Source organism: Musca autumnalis, unplaced genomic scaffold (assembly GCF_047663935.1).
Source record: "Musca autumnalis isolate F117 unplaced genomic scaffold, ASM4766393v1 scaffold_5, whole genome shotgun sequence".
Lineage (NCBI taxonomy): Eukaryota > Metazoa > Arthropoda > Insecta > Diptera > Muscidae > Musca > Musca autumnalis.
This window is the reverse complement of record NW_027412088.1, coordinates 144,904,729-144,918,821: the sequence shown is the minus strand read 5'-3', so window position 1 is coordinate 144,918,821 and position 14,093 is coordinate 144,904,729. Positions and strand designations below refer to the sequence as shown.

Here is a 14,093-nt window from a genome sequence, read left to right as displayed (position 1 = left end):
GCTAGAGTACTGTTTTGTTCATCATTGTTTTGTGCACAACTTGTTACGTGAGAGCAATTTTGCACAGTTTTCTGAGAGAAGAGAGAACTTCTCTCTTTTGCTATTTTTACTATTAAAAAAGTAAAGGAACAAAGCTAAAATTTCACAATTGCACATTTTTTTAGATTCTAAATCGTTGTGGATAGCATTAGTGCTTTAAATAAGTAAAATTTAATTTTAAAATTAGTGTTTTTGTTCCATTTTGTTTAAAACATCAAAAGAAAAAAAAATCATACATTTTCGGAAACAGCTGACTTTCTTGCAAGTTCAAACAAAATGTTGTTTGATAACTTTCTGCAATTTTTCTTGCTTGAGAGAGTTTGAGAGTAAAATTCATTGAGAGAGGTTGCTGCAAATTGCTGAGTAATTATTGCTGGAAAAGTTATCGTATACACCTATTTTTGCATCCTTTGGTTCCTTTATTGGCGGACAAATTGTTTTTTTGGCAAGAGAGAAAAAACTCCCAACTCTCTCATAAAGTTCTTTCTGGACAATTCTTGCTAGAGAAGTAACCAGACATACCTATTATGCTTATTGGGAATTGTAATCAAACATGAACTCAATCAATTTTATATTAAACCTACAACATGTTACTTAACTGATTATCTGAACTAATTATAATCCAAAAGCTTTCATAATTTAAAATGCTAATCAATTTCTCTGCTGTTGGTCGATTTGCATTTTCAAAAAAAAAAAAAAAAAAAAAACGCACACAACATTGATAAGCGATAATTTGTGATACTATTTTTGTGAGGTAGAATACTTGCGATTGTCGTCAATCGATTCTCAAGTGGCAGTTCAAAAATAAAATAAAAACAAATATAAAAATTGTGCCACTTGTATTAGGTTGTTTTTATTGAACCTTATAAAAATTTATTAGATTGTTGGCTTGTTGGTAATGTTTAAGGTACAAGAGGTAGCTAAAGAATATTTTAATATGCAAATACTCGTCGTATAGAATATTCGAATATTCGTTTTTATTGCATCGGTATTATCGATACGAACTTGGTGGACGTCCACTTTTTATTGCGATAAGTTAATCTAATAATCTACATAAATATTTGTGGAAGATTGATGTCACAAGCCAAATAATAATTATTCCATACAATGCTCTTTAGCTCCAGGCATGAACAATCATAAATACGTTGGGTTTAAGAGTTTTTAAACTTAACAAGTAAAAAAGCATTAAGTTCGGCCGGGCCGAACTTTTCATACCCTCCACCATAAAATATTCATTCCTGTCCCCAACTTTAAGTGAGTACGTTAAAATGTCAGATAATGTACATAAAATGCTTCATTCGGGAGGCCCTTTTTTATGGTGCCTATATCTAACTGTTGACAATTTTTGGTGGGCTAGAAATTGGGAGGTACTGTTATATAGGGGTTATAATAAAACAGGGCCTATGTTGACAGTTTTTGATGGGAGATTTTAATGTCAAATAACTCCTAATTCGGTTAAAAAATTTAGCTAGAATCCTCAAAATATCGAAAATCGGTACATAACGTGGGAACATCAAATGTCATTAACAGCTAGTTCGAAAGTATCTGGGCTATACGAAAATATGAACTTAAACGAACAATTTTTGTTGCAGAATTTTTGTTGACTTTTAAATTTCAAATTACAGAATGTTTGTCCAAAAAAATCCTTAGAAAATCGGGATGTTTGTTTTGGGGCTATACAAAAACATGGACCTACGTTCGGTTGAACATTTTAAGTAAAATCCTCAAAGTACCGAAAATCGGGAAGTATCGTTATATTGGGGCTATGTTGAAAATTGTTGATGCAGATGTGTGGTGACCACTACAACCTTCAAATGCCAAATTACAGTTAGTTCTGTTAAAAATTGTAGCTAAAATTGCCAAATTACTGAAAATTGAGAGGTACCGTTACATGGGAGCTATATTCGAACATGGACCTATGTTGACAATTTTTGATGGAGAGGTGTTGTGACCACTAAGAACTTCAAATATCAAATTACTGCTAGTTCGGTTTAATATTGTAGCTAAAATCATCAAATTACTAAAAATCGGGAGGTACCGTTATATGGGGCTTTCTGACAATTTTTGGTGGAGAGGTGTGGTGACCACTAAGAATTTCAAATGTAAAATGTTCAAATTACAGATAATTCGGTTAAAACTTGTTGGTAAAATTCTCAAAATACCTGAAATCGGGCGGTAACGTTATATGGGGGCTATTCCAAAACATGGACCTATGTCCACTAGTTATATAAGTTTATTGACATTTAAGAACCCTAAATGTCAATTGATAGCTAAATAGGTCTGAAAATGTAGATGAAAACGTCAAAATGCCGTAAATCGGGGGTACCGTTATATGGGGGCTATACCAAAACGTGGACCTAGGTCCACAACTTTTGTTATATAAGTTTAGTTACACTTAAGAACCCTAAATGTCAAATTATAGCTATATCGGTCTGAAAATGTAGATGAAAACGTAAAAATACCGTAAATCGGGGGTACCGTTATATGGGGCCTATACCAAAACGTGGACCTATGTCCACGAGTTTTGTCACATAAGTTTATTGATATTTAAGAATTTCAAATGTCAAATTATAGCTTCATCGGTCTGAAAATGTAGGTAAAAACGTCAAAATAACGTAAATCGGGGGGTACCGTTATATGGGGGCTATACCAAAACGTGGACCTATGTCCACAACTTTTGTTATATAAGTTTATTGATACTTAAGAACCCTAAATGTCAAATTATAGCTAAATCGATCTAAAAATGTAGCTAAAAACGTCAAAATACCGCAAATCGGGGGTACCGTTATATGGGGGCTATTCCAAAACGTGGACCTATGTCCACAACTTTTGTTATATAAGTTTATTGACATTCAGGAACCCTAAATGTCAAATTATAGCTACATCGGTCTGAAAATGTAGCTAAAAACGTCAAAATATCGCAAATCGGGGGGTACCGTTATATGGGGGCTATACCAAAACGTGGACCTATGTCCACAACTTTTGTTATATAAGTTTATTGATACTTAAGAACCCTAAATTTCAAATTATAGCTAAATCGGTCTAAAAATGTAGCTAAAAACTTCAAAATACCGCAAATCGGGGGGTACCGTTATATTGCGGCTATACCAAAACGTGGACCTAAGTCCACAAGTTTTGTTATATATGTTTATTGACACTTAAGAACCCTAAGTGTCAATTTATAGCCAAATCGGCCTGAAAATGTAGCTAAAAACGTCAAAATACCGTAAATCGGGGGGTACCGTTATATGGGGGCTATACCAAAACGTGAACCGATATAGCCCATCATCGAACTTGACCTGCCTGCAAACAAAAGACGCATTTTCCCAATCGTCCTATCTCCATTTTTGTGGATGCTAGAGTGATTACCACAGACGGACGGACGGACGGACGGACGTGCTCAGATCGACTTAGAATTTTACCCTGATCAAGAATATATATACTTTATAGGGTCGCAAATGAGTATTTCAATGCGTTACAAACGGAAAAACAAACTTAATATACCCTCCATACTATGGTGGAGGGTATAAAAAACGTATACCTATTTGAAGCAATTTTACTCTCTTCGGTAAGCCACTTTGACATTTAACTTCCCAGCAAAATTTGAAGGAAGGGGTTCCATGCGACGACGTGATTTCATTGCATCTTTTGCATTGGTTAAAACGAAGTCGCGAAAGATCCGATCTTTTCATCAGCATTTGAACCCATTCCATCGATCCAATAGAGATGAATTTTGTGTTTTTATTTATATACATTTTTCTAAATATATAAGAGTAATTATTTACAATAGGCTTGATGTTGTCGGAGACTCGAAATCACAACCAACGTTGTTAAAACTCTCGTCGTAATGATAATAGGTCTTTCTGGTTACTTTCCCAGCAAGAATTGTCCAGCAAGAACTTTCTCAGAGAGTAAGGAGTTTTTATTATCTTTTACAAGAAAATTGTAAAAAGTAAACAGACACCTTCCCAGCAAGCAATCAGCTGGCTTGCCCAAACAGAACAATTTGTCCGCCAATAAAGGAACCAAACAAAGGAAGCAAAAATGTTGTATTTTATTTAAAATAAAAAAGAAAATGACCTAACAAAGGAATTTTTCAACTTTGCAACTTTGTTCTCCAAAAAAACAATACAATTAGGCTTGCTATTTCTACAATAAAATGTTTTTTCACAAACATAAATCACCGAACAATTAAAAACAGCTGTGTTTGCTAGTGCTTGCTAGAAGAAATTTGTCCAGCAAGAATTTGCAAACTCTCAGTAAGGCGGCCATCAGACCATCTGCTTTTTCGCATGTATGTTGTCACTTTGGATATACTAATATACAGAACAGCTGATGTCATACATGTGAAAAAGCAGATGGTCTGATGGCGGCCTAAAAGAACTGTCAAAATGTCTCTCTCGATTCGCTCTCTTTTGCTGGTTTTTTGTGTTAACAGACGACTTACAGCAACAATTGGTACAAGTTTTAGCGTAACCAGACAGACCTAATGTCATTGCAAAGGGTTGGTGAAAATTACATGTCAAAGCATTGGTGGAAATGACATGCCAAAGCATTGGTGAAAATGACATGTCAAGCATTGGTGTAAATGACTTGCTTTGAATCCAAAAATAATGACATCTTTTGGGGTCCACGCTCATATAAAATTCATCGATGAAGATGCTAAAAAGATGACTTGCCAGATCACCTGCAACCATGACTGAATGGTATCTTTGGCATCGAAAATTTTGCTGGGCTATTAATAAAATCAAAGATCAATTCGCCTCCTGGATGTCGTGTACTTATGGGGCTTCTACACGGTATGTTTTATACATGTTATGCATAGCAACTTTCACTGTTTTTTTCTCCATATGTAATTCCTTCTGCACATCAATTTTATTTTTCATTCGTTTTCTGTTGTTTTCGTTTTTTTATATTGCGAGCAACGAAACATCTGTTTTCCTTTTGTTGTACAGACGAGAATAGAGAATATTCGTAAAAACTGCATATGTATACCCATATCACCATGTGTAGAAAACTCAGAATTGTAAAAAGTGACAGTAGTTATGCCTAAAACATACCGTGTAGAAGCCCCATTAGTTTACGTTTAAGGTGCCAACAGACCATCTGTTTTTCGTATGTTATGTATCTTTTTTTTCAGATCTACAAGTTCTACTCGTCATGTGATACATAAAAAATTTTGATGAATCAAAATGAGATGACAACACTTATGTACTTTTTTCGATTAGCGCGTTCTATTCTCGTCTGTAAACATTAAGGGAACAGTTGTTTTGTTTGTTTGGCAAGGCTGTTGTTTACATTTTTAGGTTATGTCATACTAAAAAACATAACCAGTAGTGGGATTCTCTAGGGCATTTTTTGGTTACCGACAAAATCGGTCAAATTAAAACGCAAAATTATGAATGAAAAGTTCAAATAAAAGTTAACATTACTGTTGCAATCGGTAGAACTTTGCGACTACTTCTTATTGGTCGCTAACTAACCGAATAATATCATTAACTACCGATATTATAAGCATTTTAATTTTAACAATTTTTGTCGATAACCAAAAAATGCGTTAGAGAATCCCACTACAGGCAAAGACGTATAGTTAAAGACTTGAACAAATGCATTTTCCAAACACATATGACAATAGTTCCACATTTTGGTTACAGATGGCTAAACAACTTACTGGAATTGATAACAGCAATAACAGCAATAGTCGTGTTCCTTTACGGACCTGAGGTTACCAGTTTTTACCACTTCTTACCCGCGAAGTGTTCCCTTACTTTAAAAAGCGTACAATTTATATGAGAGCAGTTCACCATTTTTTGCCACTGTTACCATTTTTAAAAGTAAAGGAACATACCAAATGTCAATCGCTTTTGATTCCCATTTATCGCCACAGAAAACATAAACGTTGTGTTTTGTGGCTAAAATTTGTTTCTTTACTTTTATTTGTTGTTTATTTAATAAAAAACAAAGGCGAATGCCGTCAAATTTGAGTTTACATGTTTTTCTTGTAATTATTCCAATGAATAACAGTTTTCGTTTAACAGAATGTTGTTATGATATCGTAACAACAGAGGTTAACTCCACCTACAGTTAATTTTTCACAATTGACTTTTCCTATCTTACAGCGTGTTTTTGTAAAAATGCTTGTCTATCACACGAACCGTTCGTACTAAAACGTATACATACGTTAAAAATTTGGTTCTTGTAAAATTTTACGAACCATTCGTTTTTATCGAAAAGCTTTCGTCTATTTCATAAAAGCTTTTATATTTCAGGGTTTCCATGATACTTATTTTGTGAATTTTGCATAGGCATCTGCACGTAAAATTTGCTACTTGATGGCAACCCCGATAAACAGATGACAAACAAAAAATTAGAAAAAATGTAATCAAAGCTCTGTTCCTTTACATGCAAGAATCTTCAAGTTTTACAACTTTTTACTCGAAAAGCGTTCCTTGACTTCAGACACCATACAAATCATATGGAAGTAGATTACAACTTTTGCTACTTTTGCCCGTTTTACCATTTTCAAAAGTAAAGGAACAGACCACAAATTTGTCCAAAAATAATTGTGATAATATGTCCCGGGCCACACTAGAGTAATTTCAATGAAATTTTGACATGAAACTTTGCATTTTTTGGGAAAAATGCATAATTTCAAGAAACTAGTGTACACGATTTCATGTGTTCTGCAATTTTGCTTGGTTGCAATATTCGTATGAAACAAACATTTTCTTTTACTTTCATTTTCTTTTACTCTTAGTGTGGCCCGGGACTATGAAGAAACAGATGTACATATACGCGTGTGCTTCTATGAAAATAAATAAAATTGAATTCCCTTCCAGTTTTCGTGTGTTTTGTGCCATTTATTACTCAAATTATTTAATTTTCATTCAAAACGATGGGTCTTTTCCATTCGTTTATTTTTGACGTATTCGTTCGTCTGATTTTGTTACGAAAACCAAAAAATTACGAAAATAAAAAGCTCTCATTTGTTTGTCACACGAATACAAACGTCAACCGCTATGAAAACCAAATTGTGTCTTCGTTCATGAAATCGACGAACAAATGGGCAAAAACATTTTACAAAAACACGCTGTTAGTATCAAGGCCTAAGACATAAAATATGTCTTTGCTATTAGCCTCTGGAGACACCAAATACCAAATTACAACCAATTCGGTAGTCAAATGGAACAAATATCTTAAAAATTCTTTAAAACGACGACGCGTCATTTTGTATGGGAGCTATACGAAAACACGGACCTACATAGCCCGTTTTCAATACCAAAAGTCCTACGTACATACAATAGATTTTACCAAAATTCATACACCTACTTCAATCCGTTCGGACGCTAAAGTGATTTCCACAGATGAACAGACGGTTATATCGACATAGAATTGCACGCTGATCAAGAATATATATAGTTTGTAGGGTCTAAAATTATTATTTCGAGTAGTTACAAACGGAATGACAAACTTAATACACACCCATAGTATAGTATAATTGGTAGATTCTTGCAGTTCTGGAACTCACCAATAGTTTACTGGGTATAAAACAATTGCTTTTGCTAAAACTTAACGAAACCCTAGATAATCTAATCATAACCACATATAATTTAGCAATTTTCGCTATTATACAATTTGTATGCCAGCACAAAGTTCGTTGAAAATAATAATAATTATTTAACTATGCTTATAATCACATTTAACAATGTTTTCATTTCACTTCAGACAAAACTTAAATTTGCCAACAAAAAGGTTATACTTCAATTTGTCTAGAAGCGACGGATTTAATTATTTTCCTTAAACGAGTGTAGAAACCAGTTTTATACAATGATATAACAAATTTATTAAGTTTACGACTTGAAAACTAAGAACTAATCTAAACAAATTTTGATAGCAATCATGCATATACATACATATTGTATGCATCTGTGCATGGTTTAATAATAAAGGTTAGCTAAAGCTTCCTGTCAATTTAAATTTTTTTCTTTCGACTGTTCCTAAAACGTCAAAACAATATACACAATCTTTGTATGTGTTTGTGATGTTTGAATAATATGCCAACAATTTTAAAAACAATCGAAGTCAATGATTTTCAAATTTGTTTTTAGAACATTTGTATGGAAGAAATCCTTCAGCTTATTATTGAAACAAACATTTTATCATATCCACAACTCGATTATGTGGAGAAACCTTGGCCCTTCATTCATTTTTCGCGTTTTTTATAAAATGCTCAAAATTGGTGTTTTGTAAACAAACCCACTTGTTGCCTTTTTGTTTACTAATGTTGAAGTTTTATGAATTCAGGAAAAACAAGGGTTCTATAGATTTTTTTTATTTAAATCTACCTCTTTACTTATACCATGCATCTGTGTTTATTTATTTAATTGAGCATTTTAATACTTCGCTTCCTATGTTTGGTTTGGTCATTCTTCAGTAATTATAGTTTATGTCTGAGTCCATTAATGGTACGTTTACATTGGAGCCTCGTCCGCCTGTTTGCATTTTAAACAGGGTACTTATACTAGGTTTACATTACAACTGTCAATTTTATTGCTTCATTGTCAAATGAAATCCAATAGATTTTCAGATGAGATTTCATTTGACGTAGTATACGCAAAGGAGTGACAGTTGAAATCCACTCGATTTCGTAAATTTACTGTTATGCTTGGTTTGCATGCACGAAATCCACTCGATTTCGACTGTCACTTCCTTTGCGTGTACGTCAAATGAAATCGAATGGATTTTGGATGAGTTTTCATTTGACATATACGCAAAGGAAGTGACAGTTGAAATCGAGTGGATTTCGTTAATGTAAACCAACCATTATACGACATTCGATGTAAATATGGCCTAATAGTGATTTAGAATTGCAAGGGTCTAACCCAAGTTTTGGGATTTTGGCGTCCCGACAACTGCAAAAACAGTTGTAAAATTATGAATGAATATCGTCGATTTAGTTTTGTTTTCCGTTCACATATTTTCTTATTGTTCTTCTTCTTTTGTTTTCAACACATTTCAACTATTATTCCACTTTGTGTTTACAAAAATGTCAAAAAATGGTATAAGAAAAAAACCGTCAAAATTGCTCTCTCATGACCAGTTTTACCAGAAAAGTAATAGTCCGTTTCCACGGTACGTCGTTCGTTCTCTATTCGTTGTTCGACCCATAACAAAATTCTATGAACGAACGACGATTTTTCTACGTTGTTCGATTAGAAATACTCTCTGAACGACGAATAAGTATGTCCCATCCCTAACAAATTAGAGAATTTATCGAAAAAATAATTATGTCTAAATTCAAAATTGAAAAATTTGTTGTAAACACAAAAATTTTTAGAAAAAAGGAAAAAGATAAATGGCACATTTCTTGTCCATTAGTTCAAAATCGCGTAAAAAATCAGAAACAAAAAGGAAACAAATAACTGAAAGTCTGTATATACCAGGGTTTCGGAGTCGAGGTATTTTTGGCTCGACTCCGACTCCGACTCCAGACGAGTTTTTTTCACGACTCCGGCTCCGACTCCGACTCCGGGTCGACTCCGAGAGTGAATTCCCATACCACTAAAAATTAATAAAATGTGCACACATTTTTAACTTTTTCCTATATTTTGACCTATATAGGCTAATGTGTTAGTTCTTCCTTACATATTCATTAGAAAGGGAATTCGTTCGAATACATTCGAACATATCAATATTGTTTCTGCCGAATCTTACATTGAAAATAGCAAATTTAGAAAGTATTTGTTTTTTCGTTTTTGAAAATTTTGCCTTTTTGAGGCGAAGATCATTTTTAGTATTAATTTTTCGTTGGAAATCGAGCTTAATGATCAATAATGCATCTGAAAAAGGAAAGCCGACGACTCGAAAGTTTTTGTCGGTTTTCCTTTTTTGCACGAGTATATTCTGGACGGAATTCTTCCGCGTGAGAAAATCTTTAAGCTTTCAAAATATGTGAAAACAAAGGGGCAATACAAATCATAAGGACTACATGCAATAAAAATTATAAGCAATTCAAACTGGATGTAACCCAACATCTTAGTGCGCTTAGCCTTAAAAGGAGACCCCCAGTTGTAAAGGTCAATAAAAGCCATTTTTCATGATTTTTCCGGGAAAACTACGTGTGATTTTTTTCTTCACCTGAAAGCGAAAAATAATACGAAGTTTTGAGACCGTCTACGAAACCCTGTTTTTATGAAAGCATTTTGCGGTGTCAACCAACTCTTCCTCGAAAACTGATAAGCCAATTGTCATATATTTTGTTGGCCGATTTCGAGAAAAACACAGTTTATTTGCTGTATACAAAATAAAATAAATTACTCCCATCCAACGCTTATACTATGGCAAAATTGTTCCGATCGACTAAAACATTTTATGACATATTCTATGCTATGCTATTTATACTAAAATTCAGCGCTCACATTTTGAACTTTGGTGTGGAGTGGATAATTTTATTGAAATATTTGAGATATATTGTGTAAACAACCCATCACGTAGGCAGACAGATGTTTTCTGGAACTGAAAAATTAGCACACGAAAAAATTAGAATGAAAATATTCTACAAAAATGTTGCTAGGAAAATTTTATGTCCACTAAGACAAGAAATCGATATTGTCATGTTTCCATTGTCTTTATAACTTTTACCCGATCCTTTCTCATGAAAACTCTATGGTTATGTATTTTATTGAATTTCGTATATGCTATTGATTGTTTAGAAAACTCGGATACATATGAACTATGTCTGTTCCTGGCGGACAGATTAGGTTATTTGAATGTCTACATCTAATGCCTCATTGAGTACATAAAGAATCCTAGAAGAAAGATTCGCCATTTGTCAGACTTCTGAGTTATGGTGGGATGAATCTGTCGTTGACAAACAACCAATTTAATCTGAATTTCACATATAGTTAATAGATTATGAGAAATTTACCGAAATACATAGAGACCACAATGTCTTTAATAGAGGACAAGGATGATTTCTCATAAAAAACAGGATAAGAATACCAATAGACCTTTGTGAGAAGATCAGTAAGACTTCTGACGAAAGAGGTTAAAGGTCTTAATTTTATTGTCCTAGAACTTTACTTTTGTTTGCAAAAATGTTAAGAATCATTTGGATCAACAAAATAGGGACGAATAGACTACATTTCAGAGGATAATAATATCCTGTGAATTGTCCTTTAAATTAGTATAAAATACCGTTTGCATACATGGTTTCTTATAATTTTCTTTTAAAATAAATAATGATTAAAAAAATGTTCTTGTTCCAAATTTAATCGTATGCTTGTATAACGTGGAAAAAATTTTGCCCGGAGTCGGAGTCGAGTTATTTTTTCCGACTCAGACTCCGACTCCGACTCCAGCAAAATTGCTCGACTCCGACTCGTAGACTCCGACTCCGACTCCGACTCCGAAACCCTGGTATATACAAACATTGTTTTGACATGTCTCTCTCTCTTTAATTTTGAAAATAGAAACATATAAAAATATATTGAAAATACAAAATTATTCATAATTTATAGAAAAAAATGAATGAAATGTGTGTAGTAAAATGTAGAAGATACATTTGAAGGAAAGTCTATTGCTTTCCTTATTCATTTAATGTATATTTTATGTGTTTTCGGTGCAAATTTTCGTGAAAACAAGAAAACAAAAATGAAGGAAATTTTGTTAATGTTTCTGTTAATTACGAATGGTGTCGTGGAAACGGGTTAATTCGTGTACGTCGTTCGACAGGCGAACAACGTAATTGAAACGCACGAACGGAAAAATGGTAGATCTGGTAACAATGTCAAAAAGAAACATACAAATTCATTTTTCTTCTTTTATTTCACAGTTATTTTGCTTTGTCAGCGTTTGCTTTTTTCTTTTGTTTTTTGTTAAGGTTTTTTCTTCATTGCCAAATACTCTTCAAACAAATATCAAAAAACCACTTCTACCATTTTTTACCCGAAGAAATTTGTCTGGTAGCCTGTAGAAGGGAGCGCCATTTTTGTTCTCTCAATCCCCTTTCTCTCCCTCTCTCTTAAAATTTGCTTCCACTTTTTGGGGTTAATGGGGGTTCTACACGGTATGTTTTATGCATAACTACTGTCACTTTTTACATATCTGGGTAAATACTCGGGTGTTTACCCAAGTGTTCAGAATAATATAAAACTGTACATTTTGAAACGATTTCACAACCGAAACCCAGGAAAAGGGTGTAAGAAGCTGTATTTGCGATTCAATAAAGTAAATACCCAAATAAATACCCACAAATGGGTATTTAAATACTCGGTAAATACCATCTCTATGCATAACATGTATAAAATATACCGTGTAGAAACCCATAAGGAACGCTTTTCGGGCTAAAAATGGTAACATCAATGCAAGTAAAGGAACATAACTTATTGCTCTGTTCCAGAACCAGCAAGAAGCTACTATTTTTTACTACGATAAAATTTTTTCCTATATGTTATCGAAAAAAATAGTAAAAATTAGTAGATTCTTGCAGTACTGGAACAGACCACATATGTATGTAATGGTCTGTTCCAATACTGCAAGAATCTACTAATTTTCACTATTTTTTTCGATAACATAAAGGGAAAAATGTTATCGTAGTAAAAAATAGTAGCTTCTTGCAGGTTCTGGAACAGAGCATATGTATGTGTTAGTAAATCGCGGTTGTATTTTAATACAAATTTTCTTACCCTGCGTTTACACATGACAAGGCAGTTGAGTACATGTCAAAAACCCAAAACTTGCCTGTGGCGTCCCGACAATTGCGAAAACAGTTGTAAAACCTTGGCAATGCATACAGACATAAAAATAAAGGCTAATTAAACTCCACATTAGCACCTTTTTATGTCGCATTTCCACCATTTTTGTTGTCAAATTCATTAAATAACTATCAAATAAATAATAGATCTGTACGATAACTCAAAAGTTTGTACAAATTTGTGCAAACTTTTACAAAATGCTGTTCGATAACAAACTTGTTCAGTAAAAGAGAAATGAGAAGTAGTTGCAAGAACTTGCAAATACTTTTTACTTGCGAAGTTATCGAACAGGCCTAATGTATTTGCAAATGACACTTTTTTATAACCCACTTCGAGAGGATTTACTTGACGTTTACGCTATGGAATTGACATTTTAAATCCAAACCCACTGGGTTAACCCGGTTAAGTGTAACCGGGGTATTAGGTGGCGGTGTTAATACGTTTTAAAATACATTTGAAATTATAACCGTTGAATATTCCCAGACATGCGCACTTCCAGTTATTGAAAACTCTCCATTGGAACGCAAATTTATAAAGCTGAAAATCAATGTGTGTCTCCACAACAGTTGTTAATTAAAGTATGAAATCCATGAATATGAATATCACTGTGTTGTTGTTGCATTCGCAAAAAAAAAAAACATTCGTGGATAGGTGGTACAACGTCACAACAAAAACATTAGATTTTGTGTTATCACAGTAATAAAAAATAATGTCAGCATGAGAATTTGATAAAATTGTATTAAAAAATAACAAAATAACAATGTTGCAAATCTAGTGAATGTTTAAAACATCACATCCTATTGTGAACAAACAATCTAGAACAAAGCCAGCCGGAGGAAAAAGGATACACACTTACAACAAATATACACACGTCATTAAAGTGGAGGCTTAAACAAACAATCCGACAAACGACACGTTAGCCAACGAAAACAGAAACAAAATCGAGTAGGAAAAAAACAAATAACAACAACAACAAACAACCTCGGTCATAACATGATAATAAGAAATTTTTTATTTCGCTCAAGCAGCATTAACTATAAACCCTTTAGTAAATCACGGTTGTATTTTAAGACAAATTGTCTTTGTAAACGCCTAGTAGAGTTGGGTAATCTAGTTCCAAGTTCCTTGTCCTAGTTCCAAAACGTATGAGTAACATCATGAAATATAACGTGTGATAGTAAGTATACGCAGTGTGTTCAAAGAAAAAATGTGGGCCATTGGAACTGGCCAAATAGTTCCTTTGGCACAACTCTAACGCCTAGTAATGAAAGTGATTGTAAGTGATTGTTTGTTGGGTGA

The 14,093-nt window shown here is 33.5% G+C and overlaps 2 protein-coding genes across 6 annotated transcripts in view; both read left to right on the top strand.

The window, feature by feature from the left end:
- Positions 1-14,093, top strand: part of Fatp2 (Fatty acid transport protein 2) — a 130,962-nt gene that overhangs the window by 67,463 nt on the left and 49,406 nt on the right. Inside the window, exons 1-2 of one of the 5 annotated variants that reach the window (XM_073990237.1) lie at positions 13,377-13,739; positions 13,823-13,971. The exons of 1 other annotated variant lie outside the window; for it this stretch is intronic. The gene's annotated coding sequence lies outside the window, so the exon portion shown is untranslated. Of the gene's footprint in view, positions 1-13,352; positions 13,972-14,093 lie in introns of those variants that run through there. 3 more of the 5 variants (XM_073990233.1, XM_073990234.1, XM_073990236.1) reach the window with 3 other exon arrangements.
- The window catches only part of Orc6 (Origin recognition complex subunit 6), a 213,059-nt gene continuing 203,210 nt past the window's right edge, over positions 4,245-14,093 (top strand). Inside the window, exon 1 of the mRNA XM_073990250.1 lies at positions 4,245-4,254. The gene's annotated coding sequence lies outside the window, so the exon portion shown is untranslated. The remainder of the gene's footprint in view (positions 4,255-14,093) is intronic.